The 13,343-nt window shown below is 40.7% G+C and overlaps 1 protein-coding gene and 1 long non-coding RNA gene across 3 annotated transcripts in view; one reads left to right on the forward strand and one right to left on the reverse strand.

The window, feature by feature from the left end:
* Nucleotides 1-569: 569 nt before the first annotated feature.
* Nucleotides 570-5,222, reverse strand: LOC127002855 (uncharacterized). The gene is made up of 3 exons (XR_007756579.1): nt 4,451-5,222; nt 2,174-2,289; nt 570-1,676 (listed from the first exon to the last, which is right to left on the reverse strand). It is a non-coding gene; the product is annotated as an uncharacterized LOC127002855 (long non-coding RNA).
* Nucleotides 5,223-9,882: 4,660 nt separating this feature from the next.
* LOC127002856 (SCO-spondin-like) overlaps nt 9,883-13,343 on the forward strand; it is a 70,790-nt gene continuing 67,329 nt past the window's right edge. The window contains exons 1-2 of one of the 2 annotated variants that reach the window (XM_050869076.1): nt 9,883-9,955; nt 11,391-12,461. The gene's annotated coding sequence lies outside the window, so the exon portion shown is untranslated. Of the gene's footprint in view, nt 9,956-9,993; nt 12,462-13,343 lie in introns of those variants that run through there. The other variant, XM_050869077.1, reaches the window with a different exon arrangement.

The raw sequence follows: 13,343 nt of genomic DNA on the forward strand, positions 1-13,343 counted from the left end.
CCTAAGATTACTCAATGCTCGCAAAGCTATGGTATTAACGTGCAATGGTCATCATACCAAAATATGTAGTAATTAATTATATATGTCAACCTAATTATTTTCATGAGATCATGGTATGACCGCTGAAAACATAGCTTTTTTTATCTTAGCTCCATTACAAATTCAGTATATAAATATTCATATATTCAATAAAGTAGTGGAATCCAGTTTTCAGCATCTTTTATTACTATGCCAATATTCTAAACACTCAGCTTGCAAACACGCTTAGGTTTATGTTGTCAGCTTGGGTCGGACTTAGGTGAACACTTTACCAAGTGACCTAAGATTACTCAATGCTACCATATAGGTATACTACATCTTTGATTGTGAGTTCATCAGAGAGCACTGGAGCAGCATGAGTCTAATTAGGTGCTAATGAATATACAGCCTGAATCACAGACTACATAAAAATAAAATAAGATCAGAGCCTAAATGTTTTATAATCTAATGATGTTAAATATATATATATATATATATATATATATATATATATATATATATATATATATATATATATATATATATATATATATATATATATATATATATATATAAAACTGTCTGCCCTAATGTCCCTCCCACTTTTGAAGGCCAAATGACGCCCCTGATTGTAACAACGCATCTTGTAACACCCATGACTGGGTGCCGGTGCAAATCTCCTCATTTAACACCGAGAAATTAATCTAGGCTCTAGGGAACTCAGAAAAATCCAAGTTAGAGAGTGCTGGCTGTGGAGATTGAACCAGTGACCTTCGACATACAAAGCCATGTCTGTCAGTCGAGCCAATAAAGGTAAAGGTAAAGTTGGGGCATACGCTATAGCAGCGCGTGGCCTCGGTGCTCATCTCCGTAACATTGGGCCTTGAGCCTGTGGTGAGAGGGAGCCCATTACCCCGGGACACAGGGCCAGTGTGACATCCGGGCTACCACAGTTTCCCCAGGTAGTCATTTATCGACCAGCCCGAGAGGGAGGATGATCAGCTGGGTGAGCTGCACGCCGACTGCCCAGGCCGGGATTCGAACCCGGGCCCGCGTAGAAGCCAGGCATGCTGACCACGGAGGCGTATTGGAGCCCAATCTCAAGTGAACCCACTCACAATGGCACACAATTTTTTTTCCGGTAAATTTTGTGCTTTGAATGAATTTGCTAATCATTTCTGTCGAAAAACAGCACAAATTATTTTTCACCCCTTCCACCCTAACCTCCTCAGTAATAAAAAAAAAAAAGTGACAAAATCATAGCCTTGAGGCAGTAATATTCAGCCCCAGCATCAAAAAATTATACTGCTGCCCTATGAAAGGCATCTCTTAACTCCGATGAAGTAGGTGGTGACTGGTGGAGCAGCTTCATTGTCATCCCTTGCAGTGGCAGGTGTCATTGGGCCAGCAGACGATGAAGCAGTGGCTGGTGTCATAGGGCCAGCAGATGATGAAACAGTGGCTGGTGTCATAGGGCCAGCAGATGATGAAGCAGTGGCTGGTGTCATAGGGCCAGCAGATTGTGAAACAGTGGCTGGTGTCATAGGGCCAGCAGATATTGAAGCAGTGGCTGTTGCCGGAGCAGCTAATGGTATCTTTTCCACAAGTAATGAACAATGTGCTGGGATGGTCTCTAGCAATACTGATAAAGTGTGTATCTACAAAGAATATGAATTTAAGGGTAATTAATAAATTGTTTTAATAAGAATATAAAAGAATATAAAGAATATAAAAATGTCATTGTTATGATGGGGCAGGGGTAAACCAGTGTATGCTGTGAGGCCTTGGTGTGGAAGTTCCCTGCCTGAACTGTGCAGCTAATCCACATACAGTGAGGGCCTTTTTTACTCCCTCAGGGGCTGTGCAGCTGAGAGAGTGGTGTACATGAGTGTGAGTGTGTGAGTAAGTGTGTGCCTGTCTTGGCTAAAACCCTTCACTGGGGGAAGACAACCAAGGTATTTAGATAGATTGATAGTCATTGACAGATGAACATTAAAAAAATTTCTATATCAAATATGCAGTTCACTGCTATGAACTTATTAACTTTAAGCTGAAATAAAGGCATTGTGGCCAGTATAGCTGCATTCTGTGAGCACATAAAAAACTAACTAATATATGTTTTACATTTAAAGACATAACAACTAAAAAAAATTACCAGTCTGCTGCTGCTCATTCTTGCACTTGGCAATGCAAGGCTTTGATTTTTGTTGTACGTTGTACCAACGCCTCTCACAGTCATCCTGCGTACGGGGTCCACTCCCAGGGAAGGCACTGTCAGGGTATAAATGTGAAGCAAGTTTCTTAATCGTTTCACTATGGCATGCTTTTTATTTCCCATAACTTCTCCAATAACATTTAATACATGCTGTGATGGAAAGCTAAATCAGTACCAATATTTTATTTACATGCATCATAAGACATTAACTTTTTAGTTGTTATGAACATGGCCATAAATACTACTTTTCATTTAGGGTTGCACCGATTAATCGGTAATCGGCCTAATCGGCCACTTTGCCGATTAATCGGTAATCGGTCTTTTGACCGATTAATCGGGGCCGATTATTTTTTCTCTCTTTTATAATACAGTGTACATAACACAGTACTAATAATGTTAATGTAAGGATGGTGATGTTACCAAAACTGTAATACCTTTCCACAGCATTTATTTCCAACAAGTCCCTATGCAAATGTATATTATGTAATTCAAATTGATATATAAAATTATGATATGAACTGAAGCACTGGTATTTGCTTCAACTTTGAAACTAGAAAAAAAATCAACATATTACTTTATATTACAACCAAGAAAAATTATATGCTTATTTCAACTTGCTTAGCACAGTAACTGAGTAATGTCCTTCACTAAGCCTGCCGTGCATAGGACAGTAAATTAGTAGAAGACTTGAGAGATTGATAAACCTTCTGTACACTACCATTTCTAGTAGCATCTAGGATCACCACAAGAACGAGAAAACTGGGAAATTCTAACATATTAAAATCAGGATGTTTCCACAAAGCAAGGCTAAATTATAAGTAACAAATTACTAGACGTATTTGTTCTCCATGCAGATGACAGTTGGGCAGTAAACAAAGTTGTAAACATGTGGGTTACGGTATGTCTTTAACTTTGTGGTACCAGTGTCCAATAATTAATGAAGATTAATCACATTTACAATTTATAAATAATCGGCCGATTAATCGGTATCGCCGATTATTGATTACATGTCGTAATCGTAATCGGCCAAATTGCTTATCGGTGCAACCCTATTTTCATTACCTACTTTTCTAAAATGCTTTTCTCTAAGTAGGAGGATATTACACAATACAGCTATACAAAAAAATTCAAAGCATTAATCTTAATTCCATTCTTTTGAGTACTTCTAACCTAACATTATATCACCAGAAACTGTTTGACCAATGCTATCAAAATAATATTTTAATCTTACTTTACCATTCTCATCAAATCTACCTATTCCGATATAGTCTTAACATAAAATATTTGTAAAAGTGTTGAGAGCCTGGCATGCCCAACCCACCCACCCCCCAAAAAAAATCTAAATAAGGAATAAATAAAATAACAGGTAAATATGACTTGACTTTCTTATACTAACCCCCTTTCCACCCTAACAAACTTGGGGACCTACCATGTTAGGTTAGGACGTGTTTGGTAGGACATGTTTAGCAGGAGTTGGTTTAGTTATGTTAGATTGTTGAGGGAGTGGGGGTTGCAGCAGAAATGGTCATGATGATGCTATTCACATGGAGCAGTAGGAAAAAGTATGTCCTGTTTGGAAACTCTGTGGTTGTGTTTGTATACAAAAATACCCATTTGACGAGGTTAGGTTAGTTTGCAAGTTACTTGAAACATGGATATGTGAATATGTAACAAAAAAAACAAAAAAAGCGTTAACCTTAATTTCATTATCTTGAGTACATTCCAATCTAACATTATATCACCATAATCTGTTTGGCCAATGCTATAAATATACTATTTTTCTCACAAAGCCTACCCATTCCCATATAGTCTTGACATAAAGTACTTGTAAAAGTGTCCATAGTCTGGCATGCCTAGCATCCCCCCCCAATAAAAAAAATAATAAAAAAATAAAAATAAATAAAGAATAAATACAGGGCAAATATGCCATAACTATCTATACCAACCCCCTCTTCCCCCCCAACAAACTTGGCATGTTAAGTTAGGATGTGCTCGGTAGGACGGGGCAGGTTTGGCATGGTTAGGTTTAGTTATGTTAGGTTGTTGAGGGAGAGGGGGTTGTGGCAGAAATGGTCATAATGAAACTATTCAGATACAGAATGAAAAGGTATGTTCTGTTTGGAAGGTCAGTGGTTGTGTTATTATGCAAAAAATACCCAACTGATTAGGTTAGGTTAGTTTGTAAGCTGATTGAACCATGGATATGTGATTACCAACCTTGTTACAGCTTCTGCCACTTCAGTCCACGCTCTCTTCTTATCCTCAGGGGTGATGCTCTTCCCATAACACCCTCTGATTATACGTATTTTTTCTTGAATTTGATGTAAGAAGACCGTTTCATCTGGCAACCAATTAAACTTACTCCTTTTCTGCGCTGGTTCTCCGGCCCGTAGATCATTGTGGCAGATGACGTGGTTATGGTGCGGTAATTTCAGCAGAGCAAGTCGTGACGCAGGCGGGGAGATACGGGTATTGACGAGTGACGGAGTAAAAACAGCCTTTGAGGCTGCTTCTATCTGCCACAAAACTCAGTATTTTCTTGTGTTTGCCATTTATTATGTTTCTGTTGTACATTTATACATCTTTTCTTTATTTTTCTTTTGAAATATATACTTAATTCATGTCGGATGTTTACGTTTTGCACGGAGGCGTCCTCAGCAACGAGCCCGCCATAAAGAAGAAGAAGAAGAAGATAATAGTAGCCAGGGATTTGCTAATACCTACACTCAAAGTTGACGAGGATAGCTTTTACTCTTAATAATTTGAAACTATTAACTTTGATAGTAACTTTAAGAGTAAAAGTTAATAGCTCTCGAGGATACGGGCCCTGGAGGGCAACAACACCAGCAAGTTGTTCTCCAAGATTTGCCATTTGTGTGGTCTGGGCATCCCGTCGTCGGCTTTCCCTTTTCTCCGCTCCTCCTCCTCCCCCCTTGAGATAGATGAACTGATCTCTCACTTTTTCCCCATCTGTCAAAGCCTTCCCCCCCTAGACTTTGCCTCCCTCCCCGCCTACCTACCCTCCCCGTCTAATCCTCCCGCCATGGAAGAGTTTTAAGTTGCCGAAAAGCTCAGATCTCTCAAACTCAAAAGGTTTACCACACCCCTAGAGTTACCCATAAAGCTTTATCAGGAGTTTTCCTGTGAACTTGCTACCCCCCTTGCCTCCATCATAAATGCCTCCCTCACTCAGAGTAAATGCCCCACAGATTGGAAAACCTCATTCGTCACTCCCATCCCCAAAGTCACTAACCCCACCTCACTTAATGAACTAAGACCCATTGCCATCACTCCAATCCCGAGCCTGCTTTGTGAAGACTTTGTATTTAGCTGGGCATATGATACTATTCATTACAAAATTGATCGGAGGCAGTTCGGCAACGTTAGAGCCTCCTCCACAACACATTGCCTCATTAGTTTCCTTGATTTCATTCTTAAAAACCTGGAAACCAGAAAAACTTCCTCTGCCCTCGCCTTTATTGACTTTCGGAAAGCCTTCGACCTGACTGACCGAACAACAACGACTCTCAGCCACGTCCTTCCATCCCGCCCGTGTAAATAGACACCATACACCGCAACAGACTCGTAACATTGAACCCTCCAGTACCTCTATTACCAAGCTTCAAGATAACCTAAGAGTCCTTAGTTTCAATGCGCGTAGCCTAAGAAACAAGTTTGATGAACTGCGATGTCTTGCTCTGACTGAAAACTTTGACGTAATTGCTATAACAGAAGGTGAGTCCCATAGAATGATCGAATTTCTAGAGGAAAATTATCTAAGCCAAATGGTTTCTGAACCAACTCGACAAAATAACATACTTGACCTTGTTATAGCGACCCAAGATAACCTAGTCAGTAATGTCACGGTAGGAGAACACCTCGGTTCCTGCGACCATAAACTAGTGCGCGTTGACATTAGAGCTCAAACATCGGTGACTGAAAATAAAGTTAAGGTGCCCAATTTCAAAAGAGCCAACTTCGTAGAAATCCGACGAAAACTAATAGATATGCAACTATCAGATGACGGCAATGCAGAGGACGCCTGGCTAAACCTTAAAAATCACTTACTCACTCAGCAGGACACATTTGTACCCTTGTGCGAGAAGCGAATTAACACTAATAAAAGTCCACCGTGGTTTAATAGCGAAATTAAACACTCAGTCAAGGAGAGAAAATTGTCTTACAGGTTAAAGAAAGACCAAAGCACGCCCGAAAACATTAGACTTTACAATGATGCAAGGCGACGAGTAAAAAGATTAGTGCGTCAGGCAAAGCGTAGATATGAAGAAAATATTGCAGCCAACTGTAAAAATAATCCGAAATCCTTCTTCAGTTACATAAACAACAGAAAGGCGATCAGAAGTGGAATTGGACCTTTAACAAACAGCGACGGTGCACTAGTGACTGACAGCCAACACGTTGCAAACCTATTAAATAATTACTTTTCCTCGGTGTTTAATAATAACAGTCCTCCCACCACCACCACCAACACCAGTACTAATGTAAACCCCGAGCATGCATTGTCTAACTTTGAAATAAAACCCAATGAAGTCCTTAAAGCCCTCAAATCACTTAAAACAAATAAAAGTCCTGGACCTAATAAAGTATATCCAACTCTGCTGAAAGAAACAAAGAGCGAAATACTCTCCTCCCTCACAACCGTATTCAATATGTCCTTGCGACAAGGCATTGTCCCTTCAGATTGGAAAAAGGCTAACGTGACACCGATTTTTAAGAAAGGAGACAAAAAAGTACCAGGTAATTACAGGCCCATTAGTCTAACTTCGGTTGTAGGTAAGCTACTTGAGGGCATAATTAGAGACAAAATTGTGAGTTACCTTGAAAGCCACTCATTGATTGGGGACTCACAACATGGCTTCCGAAACAAAAGATCCTGCCTGTCAAATCTATTAACCTTTTATAACGACCTCTTCACTGTTTATGACGTAACCAAATCACTGGACGTAGTCTATCTTGATTTCCAGAAAGCGTTTGATAAAGTCCCGCATCATAAATTACTTTACAAATTAAAGCAAATAGGTATTGACGGTCAGGTAAACCAATGGATCGCGAATTGGTTGAGCAACAGAAAACAACGAGTAGTGATTGACGGATTTAACTCAGAGTGGGCGCCGGTCACTAGTGGCGTCCCTCAGGGCTCGGTTCTTGGCCCAGTGCTCTTCATTATTTATATCAACGACGTGGATGTTGGACTCAATAACCGCATTAGTAAATTTGCAGACGACACAAAGATTGGTAACTCGGTTCTCACTGACGAAGACAGGCAAAACCTCCAAGAGGATTTGCACAAAATTTCAGCTTGGTCGGATAGATGGGAGATGCCCTTTAACGTAGACAAGTGCCAGGTCCTTCAAGTTGGAACGAGGAATAAGAAGTTTGATTACGAAATGCGCGGCGTTAAACTCAAAAGCGTTCAATGCGTCAAGGACTTGGGGGTCAAAATCGCGTCAAACCTCAAATTCTCACAGCAATGCATCGATGCAGCAAATAAAGCGAACAGAATGTTGGGCTTCATTAAAAGAAACTTTTTATTTAAGAATAAAGATGTAATACTCTGCTCTACAACAGTTTAGTCAGACCCCACTTGGAATATGCGGTACAGTTTTGGTCTCCCCACCATGCAAAGGATATTGCTAAATTAGAAGGTGTTCAGCGTCGGGCAACGAAAATGATCCCTTCCTTGCGCAACAAATCCTACGAAGAAAGGCTTTCTACCCTTAACATGTTCTCTCTTGAGAAACGTCGCCTCCGAGGAAAACTGATCGAATGTTTTAAAATACTTAATGGTTTCACGAATGTAGACAGATCAACATTGTTTATGATCGATGACACTTTGCGCACGAGGAACAATGGCGTAAAACTCAGATGTAGACAAGTAAATTCAGACTGCACCAAATTTTTCTTCACCAACGTTGTAGTGCGAGAATGGAATAAGCTTCCACCATCAGTGGTCCAGTGTAACACGATTGACTCCTTCAAAAATAAGCTCGACCGTCACTTCCTTCAACTTAATATCAACTAGAGTAGAAATGCAACGTTTTGGAGTCTTCTGATTAATGTAAAATCACTTAGGTTTAAGGACAGACCACCAAGTCTGGACCATGGGGTCTGTGTGGTCTGATTTTCTATGTAAATCTATGTAAACCTGACATCCTGGCTGGCGGATTTCCTGACGCACCGGCACCAAGCTGTGCGTCATCAGGGCAGCACATCCACCCTCCAGCCCCTCTCTGCTGGGGTGCCACAAGGGACGCGCATGGGGCCTCTTTGTTTCCTTATTTTGATCAACAATGCATTGTTAGACGCCGCTCATCGCTGGAAGTACGGGGATGATTCTACCGTGGGCATCTCCATCAACAGCACAGCCCCCGACTACACGCCCCTCATCACATTCTGGACCGACTGCAGAGCTGAACGCAAGACAACCACGTCACCATCAACACCAACAAGACGGTGGTGATGCATTTTCACACCTCCACCACTGCCATCCCACTGCCAGCCCTGGAGGTTGGCCCTCACCAGCTGCAGGTGGTTGAATCGACCAAACTACTTGGAGTCACTCTGAACAGCAACCTGAGCTGGGGCAAGCACGTCACCACCATCATCAGGGCGGCTTCCTACAAACTTTTCATGGTGAGGCGCATGAAAGCACTGGGAGCCCCCTAAAGGATGCTCAAGGACTTTTACACCACCTTTATCCTCCCCAGACTCCTCTACGCCTCTTCTACTTGGGCTTCCTCCATCAACAAGACCCAGCAACGCCAATTAGAGAGAGTGCAAAAGCGTGCTTGCAAACAGATTCTGGGCAGTTCTTACACAAACTACGAGAACGCATTCATCCAGCTGAATATGCCCACCCTACAGGACCGATACCAGACAAACCTAACCAAATTCGGCAAGTCCCTCCTCCACAATCCCCGTCATAGAGATCTACTCCCACCCGCCCTCCCTCCCCCCACTAGACCCACAAGACACCACAATATTCTAGTCCCGGTCAAAACCTCGCACGGACAGACATCGGCTTAGTGCGATACCGACGCTTGTGAGGGTCATTAACACCTTCATGATCACATGACCCCTCCACCCTAACACACACACACACACACACACACACACACACACACACACACATCACCCTTCCCAACTTCCCCTATTACTCATCACATGAAACTCATTGTGTTGTATTTTGTGTATTTTCAGCCATATGGCTGCCTACAAATGAATAAAACATTTATTATTATTATTATTGTTATTATTTTTATTATTATTATTATTATTACACACAGGGCTGACTCATCCCATAATGACTTGTGCCAATACATAAACACGTTTGTCTTCTTCCTTCCCCCATTTTTTCATGAGAGAGAGAGAGAGAGAGAGAGAGAGAGAGAGAGAGAGAGAGAGAGAGAGAGAGAGAGAGAGAGAGAGAGAGAGAGAGAGAGAGAGAGAGAGAGAGAGAGAGAGAGAGAGAGAGAGAGAGAGAGAGAGAGAGAGAGAGAGACCAAAAAGCTATATACAAGTCACAAAGAGCAGTAACGACTAATGGGAGATAAAATGGGGAACAGAACAAAACAACTGGCAACCCCAAACGAGGCAGGTGGAGCAAGGCTATATAAAGGGTTGCATGGCGCAGGAACGTCAGTGGACAATACCTGTGGCCACAAAGAGCAGTGAGACGTGACTGTATTGTTAACGCTCCAGGTGTGTGTGTGTGTGTGTGTGTGTGTGTGTGTGTGTGTGTGTGTGTATAACTGTATGAGTAACAGTAATAGAATAAGTCAGCGAATACGTTATAGTCTTATAGTGACAGCTTTAATACGTTAGCGACTTAGATTACTGATGTGGTTTTGATTGTAACAGTAAACTTAGTAATATTCGGTAACGTGTGTGTGTGTGTGTGTGTGTGTGTGTAGGTAAATCAGCTGGTGTATAAATATTGCATGAGCAGTGTTAGTAAAAGTTATAATTGTATTGTTCGTAGTTACCATAATACCTAACTCAGTATTATTGTTTTTTTTTGTGTGTGTGCGCGCGCGCGCGGTGTGTGTGTGTGTGTGTGTGTGTGTGTGTGTGTAGGTAGGTAGGGAGGTCTGTAAATCATCTGGCATCAGTCTCGTATTCTTGTAACAGTGTTAGTAATAAGTGTCAATGCCAGAGTAATGGTTTAAGAAGATACTACTGTTGCTGTTTGTTGGTAGACTAACTAACGACAAAAGGAAAGGAATAAAAGGTAGAGAAGGAAAGACTGAGAAGAGGTAGAGTGGAAGAGTACAAAAAAAAGGCTGAACTTCAGACAGGAAAGGGAAATTAGACTTAGAGTAACAGCTAACTTGATGATCAGAAGTTAGTGTTTGTAAGAAAAAAATAAGGCGTGCTTAACTTAGCAACATAGAGACTTTTCTTGTACGGAGAGCTTCAGTACAGAGTCCTCATTGCTTCGATAACGTAGAACCATACTTAAATAGAAATCTGAAGTGTAGTCATAAGGGCTTAGGAACCTTGGGGACATAACTATTATAGAGATTTTAAGTATAGAGTTGTTAATGCTTCGACACACTTGGATACATACTAATATAGAGAAACCTAAAGTATTAAGTCATCCAATCTTACATAGAGATCTTAAGTATAGAGTTGTCATTACTTTGAAACTAAAGATACATACTTATATATAGAGAGTAATTAGATCTTCATAAACATAGACATTCCTTGTATAGACCAATTCATGCTACTGTAAAAAAGGACTCGACTTACATTACACGATCTAAAAAAAAAAAAAAAACATTAGTCTATTAATTGTATTTTCGTGTTTACTCATTAGCACATTTCTCAATTACAGGTATATTAAAGTTTAGGTGTAATTAGAAGGGTTAAATTAACAGGTGCTGGGGAGAGAGAGAGAGAGAGAGAGAGAGAGAGAGAGAGAGAGAGAGAGAGAGAGAGAGAGAGAGAGAGAGAGAGAGAGAGAGAGAGAGAGAGAGAGAGAGAGATCAGTTCCGGGAGAGCAATCGCCTAACATCCTCCTCCTCCTTCTCCTCCTCCTCCTTCCCCTCTTCCTCCTGGTCCTCCTTCCCCTCCTCCTCTTCCTTCTCGGTCGCACGCCACGCCACGCCCCTTCCTCACTCCTCCTCCTCCTCAGTCCTCCAAAAGCAGAGCGAATAGAAGGAAGAGCTGTGAGAACGTAAACGGAAAGAAGAAAAAAAGAAGATAAAGAAAGAGCAACACAGATAACAAGAGGAAGAGTGTGAGACGGCGAACTTGACACAGGCAAAAAAATAAAAGAAAAGGAAGGAAAGAACGAACGAAGGAAAGAAAGAAATGAAAGAAAACTGGAAGAGGACGAATGTGACAGTGAAGCTGACATAGATATATTGAAAATTAAAAGGAACAAAGAAAGAAAGAAAGAAACAGAAAGAAACAAAAATTGAAAGAGAGCTTGTGAGAGAAAGAAGAAAAATAAGACAGATTAAGGAAGAAAGAAATACAGTAAAAGAAAGATAAAAAAGGAAGTGAAAAGATAAGAGACAGGAAATAAAATATATATAAAAAAGAAAACAAATGAGAAAAGGAAAAGATACAAAGGAAAAGAAAAAACAAAAATAAGGAAAAAAACGAGAGGAGAAGAAAAATTGAAACTAAGACAAAAATAAATAAAAAAGAAGGAAGGAAAGAAAGAAAGGAAAGTGTGAGACGAGAGAGAAAGAGAGAGAGAGAGAGAGAGATTATAAGAAAAAAAAAAACAAGAGTGAATAAAAGACGAACATTAAACAGTGAGTGTGAAAAGAAAGAAAAAGAAAAAGATAATATGATATAAGAAAGAAAATGTAGAGGAAAAACTGACTATGTACATTATATAACTAAGTGAGTAAATGGAATAAAGACAAAGGAATAATTAAGGAAGAGACAAACGCCGATAAAACTTGACATAGACATAAAAAGATACACTAAAAGGAAAAAAAGAGACAAAAACAGATAGAAAAAAAATAAAGAATATGTGAAAGAGTTAGAAAATAAGAAAGACTGACCGATAAAAAAGCAGAAAAAGAAGAAAAACAAGAAAAATTGAAAGAGCATGTGAAAGAAAAGAGCAAGACTGACATAGAAGAAAAGAAAAAAAAGAAGACAGCAGAAGAGGAAGAAAGAAAGAAAGAAACAAGAAGGAGAGAGAGAGAGAGAGCAGATTAGAAAGTGGGACAGCAAAGATAGCAAGGTAAGACGTATGTGTGTGTGTGTGTGTGTGTGTGTGTGTGTGTGTGTGCACGCCCTCTGGAAGGTGACCAGTGTGTTTGACCTTACCCAGCCACTTTCCCCCCCCCCCCCTATCTCTCTCTCTCTCTCTCTCTCTCTCTCTCTCTCTCTCTCTCTCTCTCTCTCTCTCTCTCTCTCTCTCTCTCTCTCTCTCTCTCCGTTCCCCTTGGTTAATTCTCTTATCTTCTCCAATCATTTCTCTTCTTCATCCTTTCTTCCTTTCTTCCTTTCCCAGTCCTTCCCTTCCACCTCTTCCTCCTTTAGGCTTCTCCCTCTATCAACCTATTCTTCCCTTCTCACTTCTCCTTCTCCTTCTTGAGCAGGATTTTCTTCTCAAAGCGACCCATCCGCCACTGGAACAACCTCCCTTCAGAGGTAATCAGTGCGAATACCATCAGCTCCTTTAGAAATCGAATCGACCGTTGTTTCGTTCGTCAGAAGTAAATTATTGAATACGGGAGTGCCTTCATCTGCTCGGCGGGCACCAAGTGGCTGTCCAGCAGATAAAATCACTAGAGCGGGCACCCTCGTAACGAACCAATAGGCGTTCCATTTCCATTCTTTTATGTTTCCTCCTCCTCCTCCTTTCTCTGTTATTCCTCTCTTCTTCAGGCTTCCTTATCTTTCAACTTATTCTTCCCCTCTCTCCTCCTCCTCCTCCTCCTCTCTCTCTCTCTCACAACATGGCTTCCGTAACAAAAGATCCTGCCTGTCAAACCTACTGACCTTTTATAACGATCTCTTCTCAATTTATGACGTAACCAAATCAGTGGACGTAGTCTATCTTGATTTCCAGAAAGCGTTTGATAAAGTCCCACATCATAAATTACTTTATAAATTAAAG

This window comes from Eriocheir sinensis, chromosome 24 (assembly GCF_024679095.1).
Source record: "Eriocheir sinensis breed Jianghai 21 chromosome 24, ASM2467909v1, whole genome shotgun sequence".
Classification (NCBI taxonomy): Eukaryota; Metazoa; Arthropoda; class Malacostraca; order Decapoda; family Varunidae; genus Eriocheir; species Eriocheir sinensis.